The 15,274-nt window shown below is 41.8% G+C and overlaps 1 protein-coding gene across 7 annotated transcripts in view; it reads right to left on the bottom strand.

Moving 5' to 3' along the window:
• Positions 1-1,821, bottom strand: part of LOC115159097 (CBP80/20-dependent translation initiation factor) — a 136,189-nt gene extending 134,368 nt beyond the window's left edge. For all 7 annotated transcript variants that reach the window (XM_029708486.1, XM_029708487.1, XM_029708492.1 and 4 more), the window contains exon 1: positions 1,692-1,821. The gene's annotated coding sequence lies outside the window, so the exon portion shown is untranslated. The remainder of the gene's footprint in view (positions 1-1,691) is intronic.
• Between the last annotated feature and the right edge of the window lie 13,453 nt (positions 1,822-15,274).

The following is a 15,274-nucleotide window of genomic DNA, read 5'->3' as shown; positions in this document are numbered from 1 at the left end:
GTTACTAGATAGATTAATCAGTCTACATGGCTATCAGTAAATGTAATACCCTACAGAACTTTACAGTGCTAGGTCTAGGCTACTTGATGTAGGCCTATTAAGTGCAAATGGTGAGCTCTGCTTCGCGGGCACTTCAAAACCATACTACATAGCCTACTAAAGTGGTGCCATGAACCCAATATACATTAAATACTCACAGAAAGCTGTGAATTCTGTCTAACTAGAACAGTAGTTGCTTTCAAAACGTTATTTTTCCACAATTGCATTTTGAACAATTGTCATATGCTTTTGCTTATAATATATCTATCCCTCCTCTGTATGCACAGTGGGGAGAGGGAGTGAAGAGTGGCTTGCACACACAGCAGCCGACAGTAAAACAGGGATCGAAAGATAGTTTTATAGCAGGAATTATAGCAGGAATCATAATGCATAGGTTATTACTGTTGACCAAATAATGGTTTTCGAACAAACAGAACAAAATCACTGAAAATTATGAGCTAAGCAAAATACTTCGGTAAGAGGAGGGCAATAATTTTCAGTTTATTGTCCTAGTGTGCAAACCACTCATCCTAACGTCGATGTCCACACCCCAGTGGAAATCGAATTTGCATAAGACTGAAGGGAACATGTAAAAAAAAAAATAATACATACATACATACATACATACATACATACATACATACATACATACATACATACGACAGACACTTCAGAACAAACTTCCTTTAGATTTTTTTTTGGGGGGGCTACCTGTTGTTCCATGTAGTGAATCTGTTATTCCGCTTGTTTGTATGGGCTAATACCAGTAAGGCCAAATAAATATTGAGCAATCTTTTTTCATTTTTTTATATTTAGCTAAATAGCTAAAATTCTAAGCCTATTTTCAGTTTGTGACAAAACAAGCAGTGTAGATAATCAGTGTACAATCTAAACCACTGAAATATATTATCAATAACCAAAAATATAGTATTTTCATCTGTTTGAAGCTGGTGTACAACATCAAAAGCAAAAACTAAACTTAAGAAGGTTGAGTGTCGAAAATGGCGCACACAACAGATCTTAGACTTGCTTTCAATGACACAGATCTAGAACTACATTTATACGTGAATTTGCTCGAGGTTGAACCAAAAAGTTCATACTGCAGCGACCATAAGAATCGACTAGCTGTGTAGCTAGCTAGTTAGCAACTACTAACGTCTCAGCTGGGACAACACTTAGCGGATGGTTTGAGAGTAACACATGCTCGCTAGCTAATAATAACAAGAACAAAAAACGTATTTTAGATATGGAATCTTTTTCAGTGCGTTTTATTTTACCAGGCGCGTGCCTGAAAAACACGTTGACTATCATAAAAAAAAGAATGACCACACATCTGTCCTGTCGCTGTCACGCTAGTTAACGTTACCTACGTTAGTTTAATTCATGTTCAAACTCAAATCCCAACGTTGCCTACTGTCATATCTATAAAGTTACAAGCCAGTCACAGCTTTCTGTCGAGCCACAATCAGTTGAAATGTCTTTCATCATCATCATCATCATCATTTAGCCACACCAGGTCTCAGGCAGCGAAAACATGCACAGCATTGGATCTGGTCACACACCGTAGCTAGCGTTAGACCAACACTCAACTGGCAAACATTATTCCAGCTAGATAGCGAAGCTAAACCATTTACAGAAAACAATATCCTCACCCAAATATTGGATTCGGACGGCTGGGAAATCCGGGATCACCTCCTGATATTAAACCCACTGTGGCATGGGTATATTTCTCGGGAGAGAAACGTATTCGGAAGGAAAAGATTACGCTCCCCAACACACAAGCAGGGGGAAACGCATGAATGTGACGTTTAGTCCGGTTTGCTCGCAGGACATGTGTACGTGGAGGCTTGGATTCTGGGAGCTGGAGTTCTAGTGAGACATCGCAGTGTAGTTGAAATGTATATATCTTGTAATGATACATACTTATACAGACATTTTAGAAGGATCTATGATGTTATTGGGGGACATTTGATGTGTTTAATTATTTCTGAAGTCAATTTCAGTGTATTGATGCTTTTTATTGTCCCTGTGCTGTGTTTTATCTAGGCCTATTATAATGCTATTACGGTACAAATGATCCACTGTTCAAAATTTTATTTAAATTTTATTTCATACAATTTATATTTTTGTGTTGAAATTGATTCGAAGGTACGGACCTTCTCATGCAACGGCCTGCATTGTTATACAATAGACTGTACCATTTATTGTTATCTATAAATAAAATCAAACAACGATCATGTTTTAAGACAAGGAGTTTTTGCTTTGTTATGGTGTTAATTGATTTGAGCGCAGTGATGGGTTATTATCTGTGTGTCCAACGAAGTAACTCAAGCAGAGAAAATCTCTTTGTGGTGTATGTAGCTGATGGCCTGTATTGTATTTTTACTTAAGTCCACAAGTGACCCCTTGTGGGTACTGGATGACATACAACTTTTGCAATCATGATTGTGCAATGACATTTTAACCAGGCCCATTTGGCTACCATGGCTTGAAGAATAGATCTCAGTGACTTACCATGGCTAGAAGGGGTCTCAAAGGAGCATGGGGGTTTAAAGTGTGTGTGCGTGTGTGTGCGTGTGAGTGGGTGCCTCAGTCACTAGATCTCAACCCAATTGATCACTTAGGAGAGATTCTGGAGTGGTGCCTGAGAAAATGTGTTCCACCACCATCAACAAATCACCAAATAATTACATTTCTCGTGGAAGAATGGTGTTGTATCCCTCCAATAGAATTCCAGACACTTGTAAAATCTATGGCAAGGTTCATTGAAGCTGTTCTGGCTGCTCGTGGTGGCCCAATGCCCTATTTAGAAATGTTATGTTTGTTTTTCCTTTATTTTGGCAATTACCTGTATGTTCCGCTGTAATGTAGCTTCTGTAATCATTCAACCCAACTGCTTTTATAGAAAACTGAAACAGATTAAATTGACAGGTTGACTGGTCATCACATATTTTCATGAACCTTTGAATTTGGGACATTACCACTGTCAGGGGCTGTCTGCCCTCATCGTATCCAAAAATATACAAGTAACATGTCTTATAGCCAAGGGAGATGGTGGAAGGTGCTGCTGGACAACTGTCTTTACGGGGAAGTCAGGTGTTTAATTTACAGCAAGGTGTTCAGTGGTCAGTAGTCGATTTTAATATACAAATGGATCCAGAAAAAAATACAAAAGCTATATATAAATCTGTCTATCAAACACTTTTAGAGGGAACTACAGCAATTAGGTTTAGGCCTATAGAACACCACAGTGGAGGTGTCATAATACCCATAAAACCTAGTGGTCAAATAGGGAAATGGTTCCAACCGTTTTTCCACCATTGATTTTTCCCATAGGGGATTATAGAAACACTTCAAATAAGGGCTGTGTTTATATGTGATAACACATTTTTCTTTGACTTCTTAACATACATTCAGTCTATCATCATCATCAGTGCATTTAGTAAATACTGATTCTTACATGCAATAGGCATAACAATAGACAAAAATTTATCTTCACATTTTATCCTTTTCCCATTACCCTTTACATTAGAAGGTTGCTGTCGTTTAACAACCTAACTTAAAACCTTCAGGTACTTAATCAAGCATGGATACTAACTAATTATTGCATATTATCATCCATTATAGAGGGAAAGGGGAGTTTCTGGAGAGACAGCAAGTTATCAGTATCACCTTCTTTAGTAGCACTGAACATGATAGTTGCTGAGACTTGAGCTGCCAGGGAAGCACAAATGGCCTTACAACAACAAAGCAAAATGTTTTAACACATTAAACAAAATATTCCAGCTATCACCCACTGAGCTATCTGAGAGCCCCAAGCTCCAAAGAGGCCTTTCAGACAACCAGTAAACACCCACTCTAATTTCCCAGAATGAGACTTTTCAACAGTGGCAATGTAGTTAGCAAGATCAGTCACATTTGATGACACATCTGGGACAAAAGTCCAGCGTTTATCGCCAGTACCTCCTTGACCAGCCAATAAGTAGTTAAGTGCCTCCCTGTTTTGCAGGGCGACCTTGCGGAGTGCTTTCACTTCCTCGTTCAGAGCAATCAGGGGGTCTCTAGTAGCATTTCCCATTTTTTCAACATTAATAGCCAAATCTCGAATTGGATCTAAGGCACATGCAACTCCATTTTGGGGCAGCTAAACACCAGCGAATCGGGAGAAGGTTTGCACCTGAGTGACATCTGCAAGGGATCGCTGATTAACTTCTTTGGGATAAGGGGCAGTATTTTCACGGCTGGATAAAAACATACCCGATTTAATCTGGTTACTACTCCTGCCCAGACACTAGAATATGCATATAATTAGTAGATTTGGATAGAAAACACTCTAAAGTTTCTAAAACTGTTTGAATGGTGTCTGTGAGTATAACAGAACTCATATGGCAGGCAAAAAACTGAGAAGATTCCATGCAGGAAGTGCCCTGTCTTGTTGTCCTTCTGTTGCATCTCTATCGAAATTACAGCATCTGAACTATTACGTGACACTTTCTAAGGCTTCCATTGGCTCTCTAAAGCCGCCAGAAAGTGGAATGGGGTGTCTGCTGTCTCTGGGCAAAGTATAGGAGCAGAGTTTGTAAGTGGTCAACAGCATTGTACATCGCAAAATAAGTAATGGGGTCGGGATTCTTTGGGGGGAAATTGGCCAATGACAATATTGAGGAAAGTTGAATAGTTAAGTTCACCTCCAAGGGAACCCCTACATATGGGAGAGCCTATCCTACTGCCACAGGACCCAACCCACATACCCAACAATAAGTCTTATATGAGGTGACATTTCCCACCATTTCAGCTTGAGAGAGAAACAGATTCCCTCCCTCATCTTGAATTTTTACTTCTCATTTCCTTTCGGCTGACTTCTCCTTCTGGACCACTAATCTGGGTGTGTGGTGGTTTCTTTGGCTCAGGGATGGGACTCCCGCCATCCTCCTCAGGGACAGGAATTCGTCTGCAGTGTGAGACCTGAATCCAGGTGTCCCTCTCAGCTACCTTTACCTCAGTCGGGTGGTCAATAAAACCTGATATGGTCCTCTCCAATGAGGATCCTTCCACCTCTTCCAGCTCTTCCTTCTGTAGTCTTTTACCACCATGAAGTCTCCAGTGCGCAGACAATGCTCAGTTCCTCCTGATAGGTTGGCAGAGAAGCCTTCACCTGTGAAAAGACAATCTTAACATTGTTTAGTGAGACACAGTATTCTACCATGTCTTCTTCCATTCCCTGCAATGTCAACCTGTTTTGAAGAAATAGCATGTTAGTCATGCTCATGGGTCGCCCTTGCAGCACCTCATGGGGGGAGAGACCAGTCACTGTGTGGGATCTGCCTCGCATTCTCATTATTGCCAATTGAAGCACCTTCACCCATGTAAGACTTGCTTTGCCAATCAGCTTAATCAATACATTTTTTAGGGTTTGGTTTGCCGAGTTCTACTGCACCCCCAGATTGAGGATGATAGGCACAATGGGTTCTCAACTAAATCTGTAAAGCCTCTGACATGGACTGAACAGTCTCATTCATAAAATGTCGACCATGAGACTTTTTACGGCAGACCCCACCTTGGTTTGATCTCTCTGATCTCTCTGCTGTAGCTCTCCTTCAAGGAAAAGCTTCAATCCATTTGGAAAATATGTCAACAATCACCAAACAATACTTGTTCCCCTCACAAGGGGTCAACTCAATGAAGTCCATCATCAAGTGCTCAAAGGGGCCCTCTTGCCTACGATGGGACACGGGGGATACTGAAATACCGCGTCCAACATTATTAATCATACAGATCACACACTTTTTACAAAAATATTCAGCAAACACAGTAAATCCTACTGTACTCCAATATTTATTTACAAGATCCACCATCCCTCCTTTTAACACATGGTCTTGACCATGTGACAACTTAGCAAGGTACTGGAAATTACAATGGGGCATGGCAGGTCTATTAGAATCCTCAAACCATACACCCGAGGTGTCCTTGTGACAGTGTTCAGCCCACCTCCTTTTCTCAGTCGCATCAGCTGCTGCCTGCAAAACAACATCATTAGGAGAAAAGGGGTTAGTGGGAACAGGAACTGCTGTCATCTGTAGAAGGGGGGAAACAGAAGAGGAAGCAGCCAGCTTGGCCGCAAAATCAGCTTTAGCATTCCGTTGAGAAACACTGTCCTTTACAGAAGTTTGTGCTTGGCATTTGACCACTGCAATAGATGAGGGGAGCTGAAAGGCCATCAGCAAAGAGGAGACAAGATCACTGTGAGCAATAGTTTTTCCAGACAAAGTTAAAAATCCTCTCTTCTTCCACAACGTGCCAAAATCATGCACAGCACCAAATGCATATCTGCTATCAGTGTAGATATTAACAGAGCATTCCTTACCCAAAATACATGCTCTATTTAAACCAAATAACTTGTGAGGAGTAAGTCTAGCACTTTCCACTGTTTAAACAGCGGTTATGACAGCATAGCCTACTAAAGGTTCACCCTTGTCGTTTCGCTGAGCAGAGCCACCCACAAAAAAACTCATAGTCCGAATTCAAAAGAGGAACATCTTTTAGGTCAAGCCTATGGCCATAGTCAATCTCAATGGTCAATTCACAGTTATGTTCTTCACCATCATCAGCTGTAGGAAGGAAAGTAGATGGGTTAAGCACAGTACATCTTTTCAGGTTAACGTGAGACATTATCAACAGAATGTTCTGATAATCCAGCAATATGGCAGGCGTAAGATGGGCAGTTTTAGCCTGTGTAGTAATGGCATGAACCGCATGGGGATCATGCACCATCAGCACAGTCATTGCTACAATATCAGAACATGCAAAAACCACAGCAGTTGCTACAGCAACAGAGCAGAGGCAAGAAACCATGCCTCAGATAAGTGTCTAAATGCTTAGAGTAGTACCCCAACAGGCCTATAGCCAACTCTGTGGTACTGTGTCAACACAGCAGCCATAAACCCATGATTCTCTGAGACAAAAATATGGAATGGTTTGGTATTGTCAGGCAAACCCAAACAGGGGGTTGACATTAGAGCCTGCTTTAACTTAATCAAGGCTAATTCAGCCTCAGGTGTCCATTCCACCACTTCAGACACTTCCATCTTTCTGCCATAAATACAATCCTGCTGAGGCTGTATTGACTCTGAATAGTCTTTCAACCATGGGCGACAGTAGCTAGCCACTCCCAACAGTCACATCATGTGCTGACTAGTAACAGGTTTAGGCAGGGACTCTCTTTAGAGAGGGGGTGACCCTCAGAAGTAATGTCATGACCCACATTTTTTACTGTATTTCTAGACAACTGCATCTTAGAGGGGGAAACTTTGTGACCATTTACTAAGAAAATCAACTAAGAAAATCTAAATCAACTAAGAAAATCAACAATGCCTTAGTATCTTCGTGACAGATCTCCTCCGACAAGGAATAGACCAACAGGTCATCAAAGTATTGAACCACAGTGCTACCTCCAGGGGGAACCAAACCTTCCAGGTTCCTCGCCATTTCCTGGGAAAAATGACAGTTGATTCAACGTAGCCTTATTGCATCACCGTCCAAGTCCATTTTTCCCAAGAAACGTAAAAGAGAACCAATCCTGTGACCCGGGGTCAACAGGGATGCTGAAAAATGCATTAGCCAAATCAATAACCAAAAAACAACATCTCCATGGGGAAACTTGGGAAAGACTAGTAACTGTGTTCGGCAACAGGGGTGCTCTTGCGTAAACAGCATCATTAACTATTCTAAGATCTTGTACAAAACGATATTCACCAGATGGCTTCCTAACAGGTCAAATATGGGTGTTACAGGGAAAATGTGGGCATGGGATCAAAGCCCCGTTTTCAACCAGGGCCTGATGGATGGGAATAATACCCTTTTCTGCTTCTTTGCTATGAGGGCACTGAGCTTTATATGGTCTGTGATTATTCTTCGTGACAACTTTCACCGGAGTGGCACCTCTCATCTTCCCAATATCGGTCTTGGAGACAGCCTAGAGCTGGCACTTCATCCAGTCATGGTATGTGGGAGTCATCTCGGGACATGACCATCATACTTTTGGTAGGAATAGGTTCCTTTTTTGTATTGTTCGAGTAGAAACCCAACAAGATACAACATCTTTCCATTGTCGATTGGGGGTTTTCGACATACTAGTGTGGGACAGCTGTCACGACTTCCGCCGAATTTGGTCCCTCTCCTTGTTGGTCCCTCTACCGTACTTAGAAGCATGTCAAATGTTAAAATCAATCTTTATGGTATTTTTAACATAAAATTGCAATAATATTCCAACCGGACAATAGCATATTCATTCAAGAAGAAAAAGAAGGAACGGCGCGCTCGCGGGATTGCGCATATCCAATCTCTTTGTCTCCAGGCAGTCAACTCATTGACTGAGCTCCTATTATCTGCCCAGTGACCGGAGAATGCTGAAATAACTTTCTGAAGGCTGTTGACAGCCAATGGAAGCCTTAGAAAGTGCAACGTGACCCCACAGAAACTGTAGTTTCGATCGAGAATAAAAAGAAGATCTACAATTCACAGACTTTCCACTTCCTGGTTGGATTTTTCTCAGGTTTTTGCCTGCCATATGAGTTCTGTTATACTCACAGACACCATTCAAACAGTTTTAGAAACTTCAGAGTGTTTTCTGTTCAAATCTACTAATGATATGCATATTCTAGTTTCTGGGCCAGAGTAGTAACCAGTTTAATTTGGGTACGTTTTTCATCCGGCCGTGAAAATACTGCCCCCTACACCTCATCAGGTTAAGATGGCATCTCATGGATACATAACATGCGTAGTTTGAGCTGCTCCAGGAAGTGATGTGGCAGGCTAGCTCAGTGCTGCTCCCTCTCATTGAGTAACTCAAGTTAAAGTCGGACCGGGGCCTTCAACCACTCAGCTGGATAAGGTGTATTGTCCGGAGGGTGTGGCTGCCATCAGTCACTATGCTGCAGGTCTATCAGACCGAGCTGCTGGCTGAGCTGAGCATGGCTGCTGGGGTGCCCCACACAGAGCTCCTGGATGAGATTTGGGCTACGGCGGATTTCATCTTGCACGTGTCCCGGTGTACCATGCTGGCGCTCGGGAAAAGCATGGGAGCTACTGTGGTGGCACAGCATCACCTTTGGATGATGCTCTCGCAGGTGCCTGATAGGGACCGGCAGATGTACCTTGATGAGCTGATTTCTCCTACGAGCTTGTTCAGCTTGGCCTTGGAGGGCATGCAGGCTCGTTTTTGAGGCGAAAAAAGAAGCAGGAAAATGCTCTGGACGCTTTTCTCCCTCGGAGGCACTTCGGGGCTGACGGCAGAGCACCTTCCCAAAGACCTGCCGGTGGAGACCCGCGGTCAAAGTGGGCTGCCCCAGGGACCGGGCCTGGCTCCAGGTCAGCCCCGCCCGGCTTCCCAGGGACAATGCCAGTCTGCCTGGCACAGGCGCTGCGTCACAACCAAAGGAGAAGTGAGGGCTGGTCCCGCCCCGGCGCAGGGAAGGAGGCAGTCTCCGCACACCTAGCCTCCCCTTGCCCAACTCCACAAACGATTGTTGTGACAACAGTACCCCCAAGTGACAGCCAAAACCCCCAAACCCAGAGTGGACTGGGCTTCAGGCAAACATTTGCACTTAAACACATTGTTTCAACCTCAAGTACAACAGTGTTCATGGGTTTCAATAGTGTTGTGTCCCTCCTCCACATTCATACGGTTGTCGAGAGTAAAAAAAAAATATATATATATATATATATATATATATATATATATGGAAAAATAACCAATCTCTCCCAGTATGAGAGCCCATCATGCCTCTTCAGATGGCATTATATGGAACACTCACAGCCTGCTCCGACCAATGGCGCCCTCTATGATGTGAACAGTGCATGCCCTAAACAGGCACCTCAGAGTCTACAAATTCATAACGCTCACGAAACACTGAGTACTTACTTTCATGTGCCCCGTATACCCCAGTCACATGGGGGGCATACCAGGCCCTCAGTGTCCAGTCTGGAGCATGAGGTCCGGAGCTCTGCTGGTCGGCTACTGTGTAGCAGTAAACGATTGGTCTTAGAAGGCTAGCTGCTAGCTGTTCTCATAGGCCAACTGGCAAAATTAGCCATGATGCTGGGGCCAACCAGCTGAGCAGATAGTTATATCCGTTCACTCAGCCAATTTAAATCTTCCATGTTGTTGGACCTGATCCTAACACTTGTTCAATAAAGCATCCTTACCAGAAGTCCTCTGGCATGTTCTGATAATCAAATACATTTTTTTCTGTGAAATGTGGACATTCATTGTGGTATTATGTTGAGAAGAAAAGAGTAGACATCACCTTGAAAATTAAGATTAAGAATGAATTTCATAAGGAAACATGTATTTCTTCAGCCTTGTTCACAAAGACACTCCTAGAGCCTAATAATCATATTATATTATATATATTGCATGGATGTGTACACCTTGGCCTACATCGTTGTATATGCATTGTTATATTGATCTACTTCATCACATATGCATTATTTGACTTGAGGACAAGCAGTGGAACAATATTTCCTTTAAAAAAAACTTGTCCCTTATGGATGTTGTACCGAGAGTACCGACTGAAAGGGAATGTAAAGTTATGACTTTATATTCCTCTCATTGTCCACCCTCCCTCCCAGAAGCCTGGAAGTGTGTGTCCTTGTGCTTGTCTCCACCTCCCTCGAGGTATCGCTCATCTTCCCCATTATCCCTTTTGTATTTATACCTGTGTTTTCTGTCTGTCTGTGCCAGTTCGTCTTGTATGCCAAGTCAACCAGCGGTTTTCTCTGAGCGTCTGTTTTGGCCCAGTCTCGCTTTTTCTTGTCCTCCTGGTTCTGACCCTGTCCTGACTCTGAGGGACAGGTAGTGACACATGCCAATTGATTTAATGGACTGTTGAATGTCTATTTTTTTATCTTGTTTTGTTTGCTCTTTTATGTATATCTCTGATAAGCTACCCAGGAAAGGGATGAAAATAGCCCATATTAATAAATGTAGCCTTAGAAATAAGGTTCATGAAATCAATAACTTGCTAACATCAGATAACATTCATATATTAACCATTTCCGAGACTCAGTTAAATAATGAATTTGATGATACATCGGTAGCAATACAAGGATGTGACATCTATAGAAGAGACAGAAATGCTTATGGGGGAGGTGTTGCTGTATATATTCAGAGCCATATCCCTGTAATGCTTAGAGAAGATCTTATGTCAAGTGTTATTGAAGTGTTGTGGTTGCAGGTTCACTTGGCACATCTAAAGCATTTCATTTTAGGGTGTTGCTACAGGCCACCAAGTGCTAACAGTCAGTATCTAAATAATATGTGTGAAATGCTTGATAGTGTATGGGAGGTAAACAGAGAGGTCAACTTTCTTGCGGACCTGAATATTGACTGGTTTTCATCAAGCTCAAGAGGAAGCTTCTTACTGTAATCAGTACCTGTAATCTGGTTCAGGTTATTAATCAACCTACCAGGGTGTTTACAAACACTACAGGAACAAGATCATCCACAGGTATCGATCACCTTTTTACTAATGCTGTAGAACTTTGTTCTAAAGCTGTATCCGTACCCATTGAATGCAGTGATCACATTATAGTGGCTATATCCAGGAAAGCCAAAGTTCCAACAGCTTAGTGTATAAGAGATCATACAAAATATTTTGCTGTGACTCTTATTTGGATGATGTTAAAAATATTTGTTGGTCTGATGTGATTAATGTGAGCATCCAGACACTGCACTTGATGAATTTATGAAATTGCTTCTTCCAATTATTGATAAACATGCACCTGTTAAGAAATTGACTGTTAGAACTGTTAAGGCTCCATGGATTGATGAGGAATTGAAAAACTGTATGGTTGAAAGAGATGGGCCAAAAGGAGTGGATAATAAGTCTGTCTGCACATCTGACTGGCTTACTTACTGTAAATTGAGAAATGATGTGACTAAACTCAACAAAAATAAGAAACTTTATTATGAAGCCAAGATCAATGACAAAGAATTATGGAAAAATAACTTTGGAGTACTTTAAATGAAATTATGGGCAGAAAGACATCTTTCATTGAATCAGATGGCTTATTCATCACAATACCATTTGATGTTGCCAATTATTGGGGTGGGCAAATTGGGGTGGGCAATTATTGGGGTGGGCAAATTGGCAAAGTGGGCAAACTTAAGCAGGAAATGCCAACAACGAACAATGAGCAATTGTATTCATGCATAAAAAAACAAATAATGAAAGAAAAGCATTGCAAGTTTGAATTTTGTAAAGTTAGTGTGGGAGAGGTGGAAAAATTGTTATCGGTCAATAATGACAAACCACCTGGCATTGTCAACTTAGATGGAAAGCTACTGAGGATGATAGCTGACTCTATTGCCACTCTTATCTGTCATATTTTTAATCTGAGCCTAGAGGAAAGTCTTTGTCTTCAGGCCTGGAGGGAAGCCAAAGTAATTCCGCTACCCAAGAGTGGTAAAGCGACCTTTACTGGTTCTAACAGCAGACCTATAAGCTTGCTGCCAGCTCTTAGCAAACTGTTGGAAAAAAATAGTGTTTGACCAAATACAATGCTATTTCTCTGTAAACAAACTAACAACAGACTTTCAGCATGCTTATAGAGAAGGGCACTCAACAATATACTTCACTGACACAAATTACTGATTGGTTGAAAGAAATCAATAATAATAAGATTGTGGGAGCTGTATTGTTAGATTTCAGTGCAGCCTTTGATATTATTGACCATAACCTGTTGTTGAGAAAACTTATGTGCTATGGCTTTTCAACCTCTGTCATAATGTGGATTCAGAGCTATCTATCTAATAGCAGTGTTGCAGTCTGTTTTGGAATGGGTGGCCAGTAATAAACTTGTCCTAAACACCTCTAAAACTAAGAGCATTGTATTTGGTACAAATCATTACTTCAAATCATCGTATTGCATGGAACTTCCTTCCATCTCACATTGCTCAAATAAACAGCAAAATTGGTTTAAAAAAACAGATAGAGCAACACCTTGTGGCACAACGCCTCTCCCCTATTTGACCTAGATAGTTTGTGTGTATGCATTGATATGTAGGCTACATGTGCCTTTTTTTAAATGTATGTAGTTCTGTCCTTGAGCTGTCCTTGTCTATTGATGTTCTGTATTATGTCATTCTGTATTATGTTTCATGTTTTGTGTGGACCCCAGGAAGAGTAGCTGCTGCTTTTGCAACCGCTAATGAGGATCCTTGGCCAGGTCGCAGTTCTAAATGAGAACTTGTTCTCAACTAGCCTACGTGGTTAAATAAAGGTGAAATAAAAAATATTTAAAAAATCCTAATAAAATTTCCAAATGACTAGAACTAATGTTCCCTGAAGGAGGGAAATGAGGTAGAACCCTTGTTTGGCCACACAACGCCCGTTAGTGGGCTTGGTGAAGAGCAGTAAAGAATTGAGGGAATGAATCTGACTCTCAGTCTTAGCCCCTGTGGAAGGCAGGGCTTCCAGCGAGGTGCAGTTTTTCAGTGGCTTTGTCAGACGTGAATGTAGTTCTTCACTCGAAGTCGTGAGAGCCCAAACTCCCCATAGTGATGTGTTATCTCATTTCCCTCCTTCAGGGAACAGTAGTTATAGTCATAACTTTATGTTTTTGTTTCACCACGCGAACATGACCAAAGACATGACTGAAACAGGAACCAACTTTGCCGCTATTCATGTATACACTGGACATTCATGAGATATTTGACTCTCTCTCTCAGTGGTTGATTGTACACTGTAGGCCTACACAGTTTGTGTGGGATATGGGGGTTGGAGCCATGTTTATTTCGACATCATAAAGAAAAACTTTTGTAAATAATAGCAACACTGCCATGTTGATCGGAGCCTTTCTGTAGGAAAACCACATTATTGTCCGAAGACTTTCGGCTGTTGGAGATTCACCTCCCCGATTTCACTCCTCGACTTTTGTCTACAGTAGGTTGCTTTCGCCTTACCACTCAAACACTCCCAGTGTTAGAGCAGACAGTCCAATATCTTGTCAATATATAGAGTTGATGTCGGAAGTTTACATACACCATAGCCAAATATATTTAAACTCAGTTTTTCGCAATTCCTGATATTTAATCAGAGTAAAAATTCCCTGTCTTAGGTCAGTTTTGGATCACCACTTTATTTTAAGAACGTGAAATGTCAGAATAATAGTACAGAACATGATTTATTTCAGCTTTTACTTCTTTCATCACATTCCCAGAGGGTCAGAAGTTTACATACACTCAATTAGTATTTGGTAGCATTGCCTTTAAATTGTTTAACTTGGGTCAAACATTTCGGGTAGCCTTCCACAAGCTTCTCACAATAAGTTGGGTGAATTTTGCCCCATTCCTCCTGACAGAGCTGGTGTAACTGAGTCAGGTTTGTAGGCCTCCTTGCTCGTACACGTTTTTTCAGTTCTGCCCACAAATGTTCTATGGGATTGAGGTCAGGGCTTTGTGATGGCAACTCCAATAACTTGACTTTGTTGTCCTTAAGCCATTTTACCACAACTTTGGAAGTATGCTTGGGGTCATTGTCCATTTGGAAGACCCATTTGCGACCAAGCTTTAACTGATGTCTTGAGATGTTGCTTCAATATATCCACATCATTTTCCTATCTCATGATGCCATCTATTTTGTGAAGTGCACCAGTCCCTCTTGCAGCAAAGCACCCCCACAACATGATGCTGCCACCCCCCGTTTAGTTGCGATGGTGTTCTTCGGCTTGCAAGCCTCCCCCTTATTCCTCGAAACATAACGATGGTCATTATGGCCAAACAGTTCTATCAGACTAGAGGACATTTCTCCAAAAAGTACGATCTTTGTCCCCATGTGCAGTTGCAAACCGTAGTCTGGCTTTTTATGGCTGTTTAGGAGGTGTGGCTTCTTCCTTGCTGAGCGGCCTTTCAGGTTATGTTGATATAGGACTTGTTTTACTGTGGATAGACACACTATTGTACCTGTTTCCTCCAGCATCTTCACAAGGTACTTTGCTGTTGTTCTGGGATTGATTTGCAATTTTCGGACCAAAGTACGTTCATCTCTAGGAGACGGAACGTGTCTCCTTCCTGAGTGGTATGACAGCTGCGTGGTCCCATGGTGGTTATACTTGCATACTATTGTTTGTACAGATGAACGTGGTGCCTTCAGGCATTTGGAAATTGCTCCCAAGGATGAACCAGACTTGTGGAGGTCTACAATTTTTTCTGAGGTCTTGGCTGATTTATTTTGAT

This window comes from Salmo trutta, chromosome 23, assembly GCF_901001165.1.
Source record: "Salmo trutta chromosome 23, fSalTru1.1, whole genome shotgun sequence".
NCBI lineage: Eukaryota > Metazoa > Chordata > Actinopteri > Salmoniformes > Salmonidae > Salmo > Salmo trutta.
This window is presented reverse-complemented; position numbering and strand designations above follow the sequence as displayed.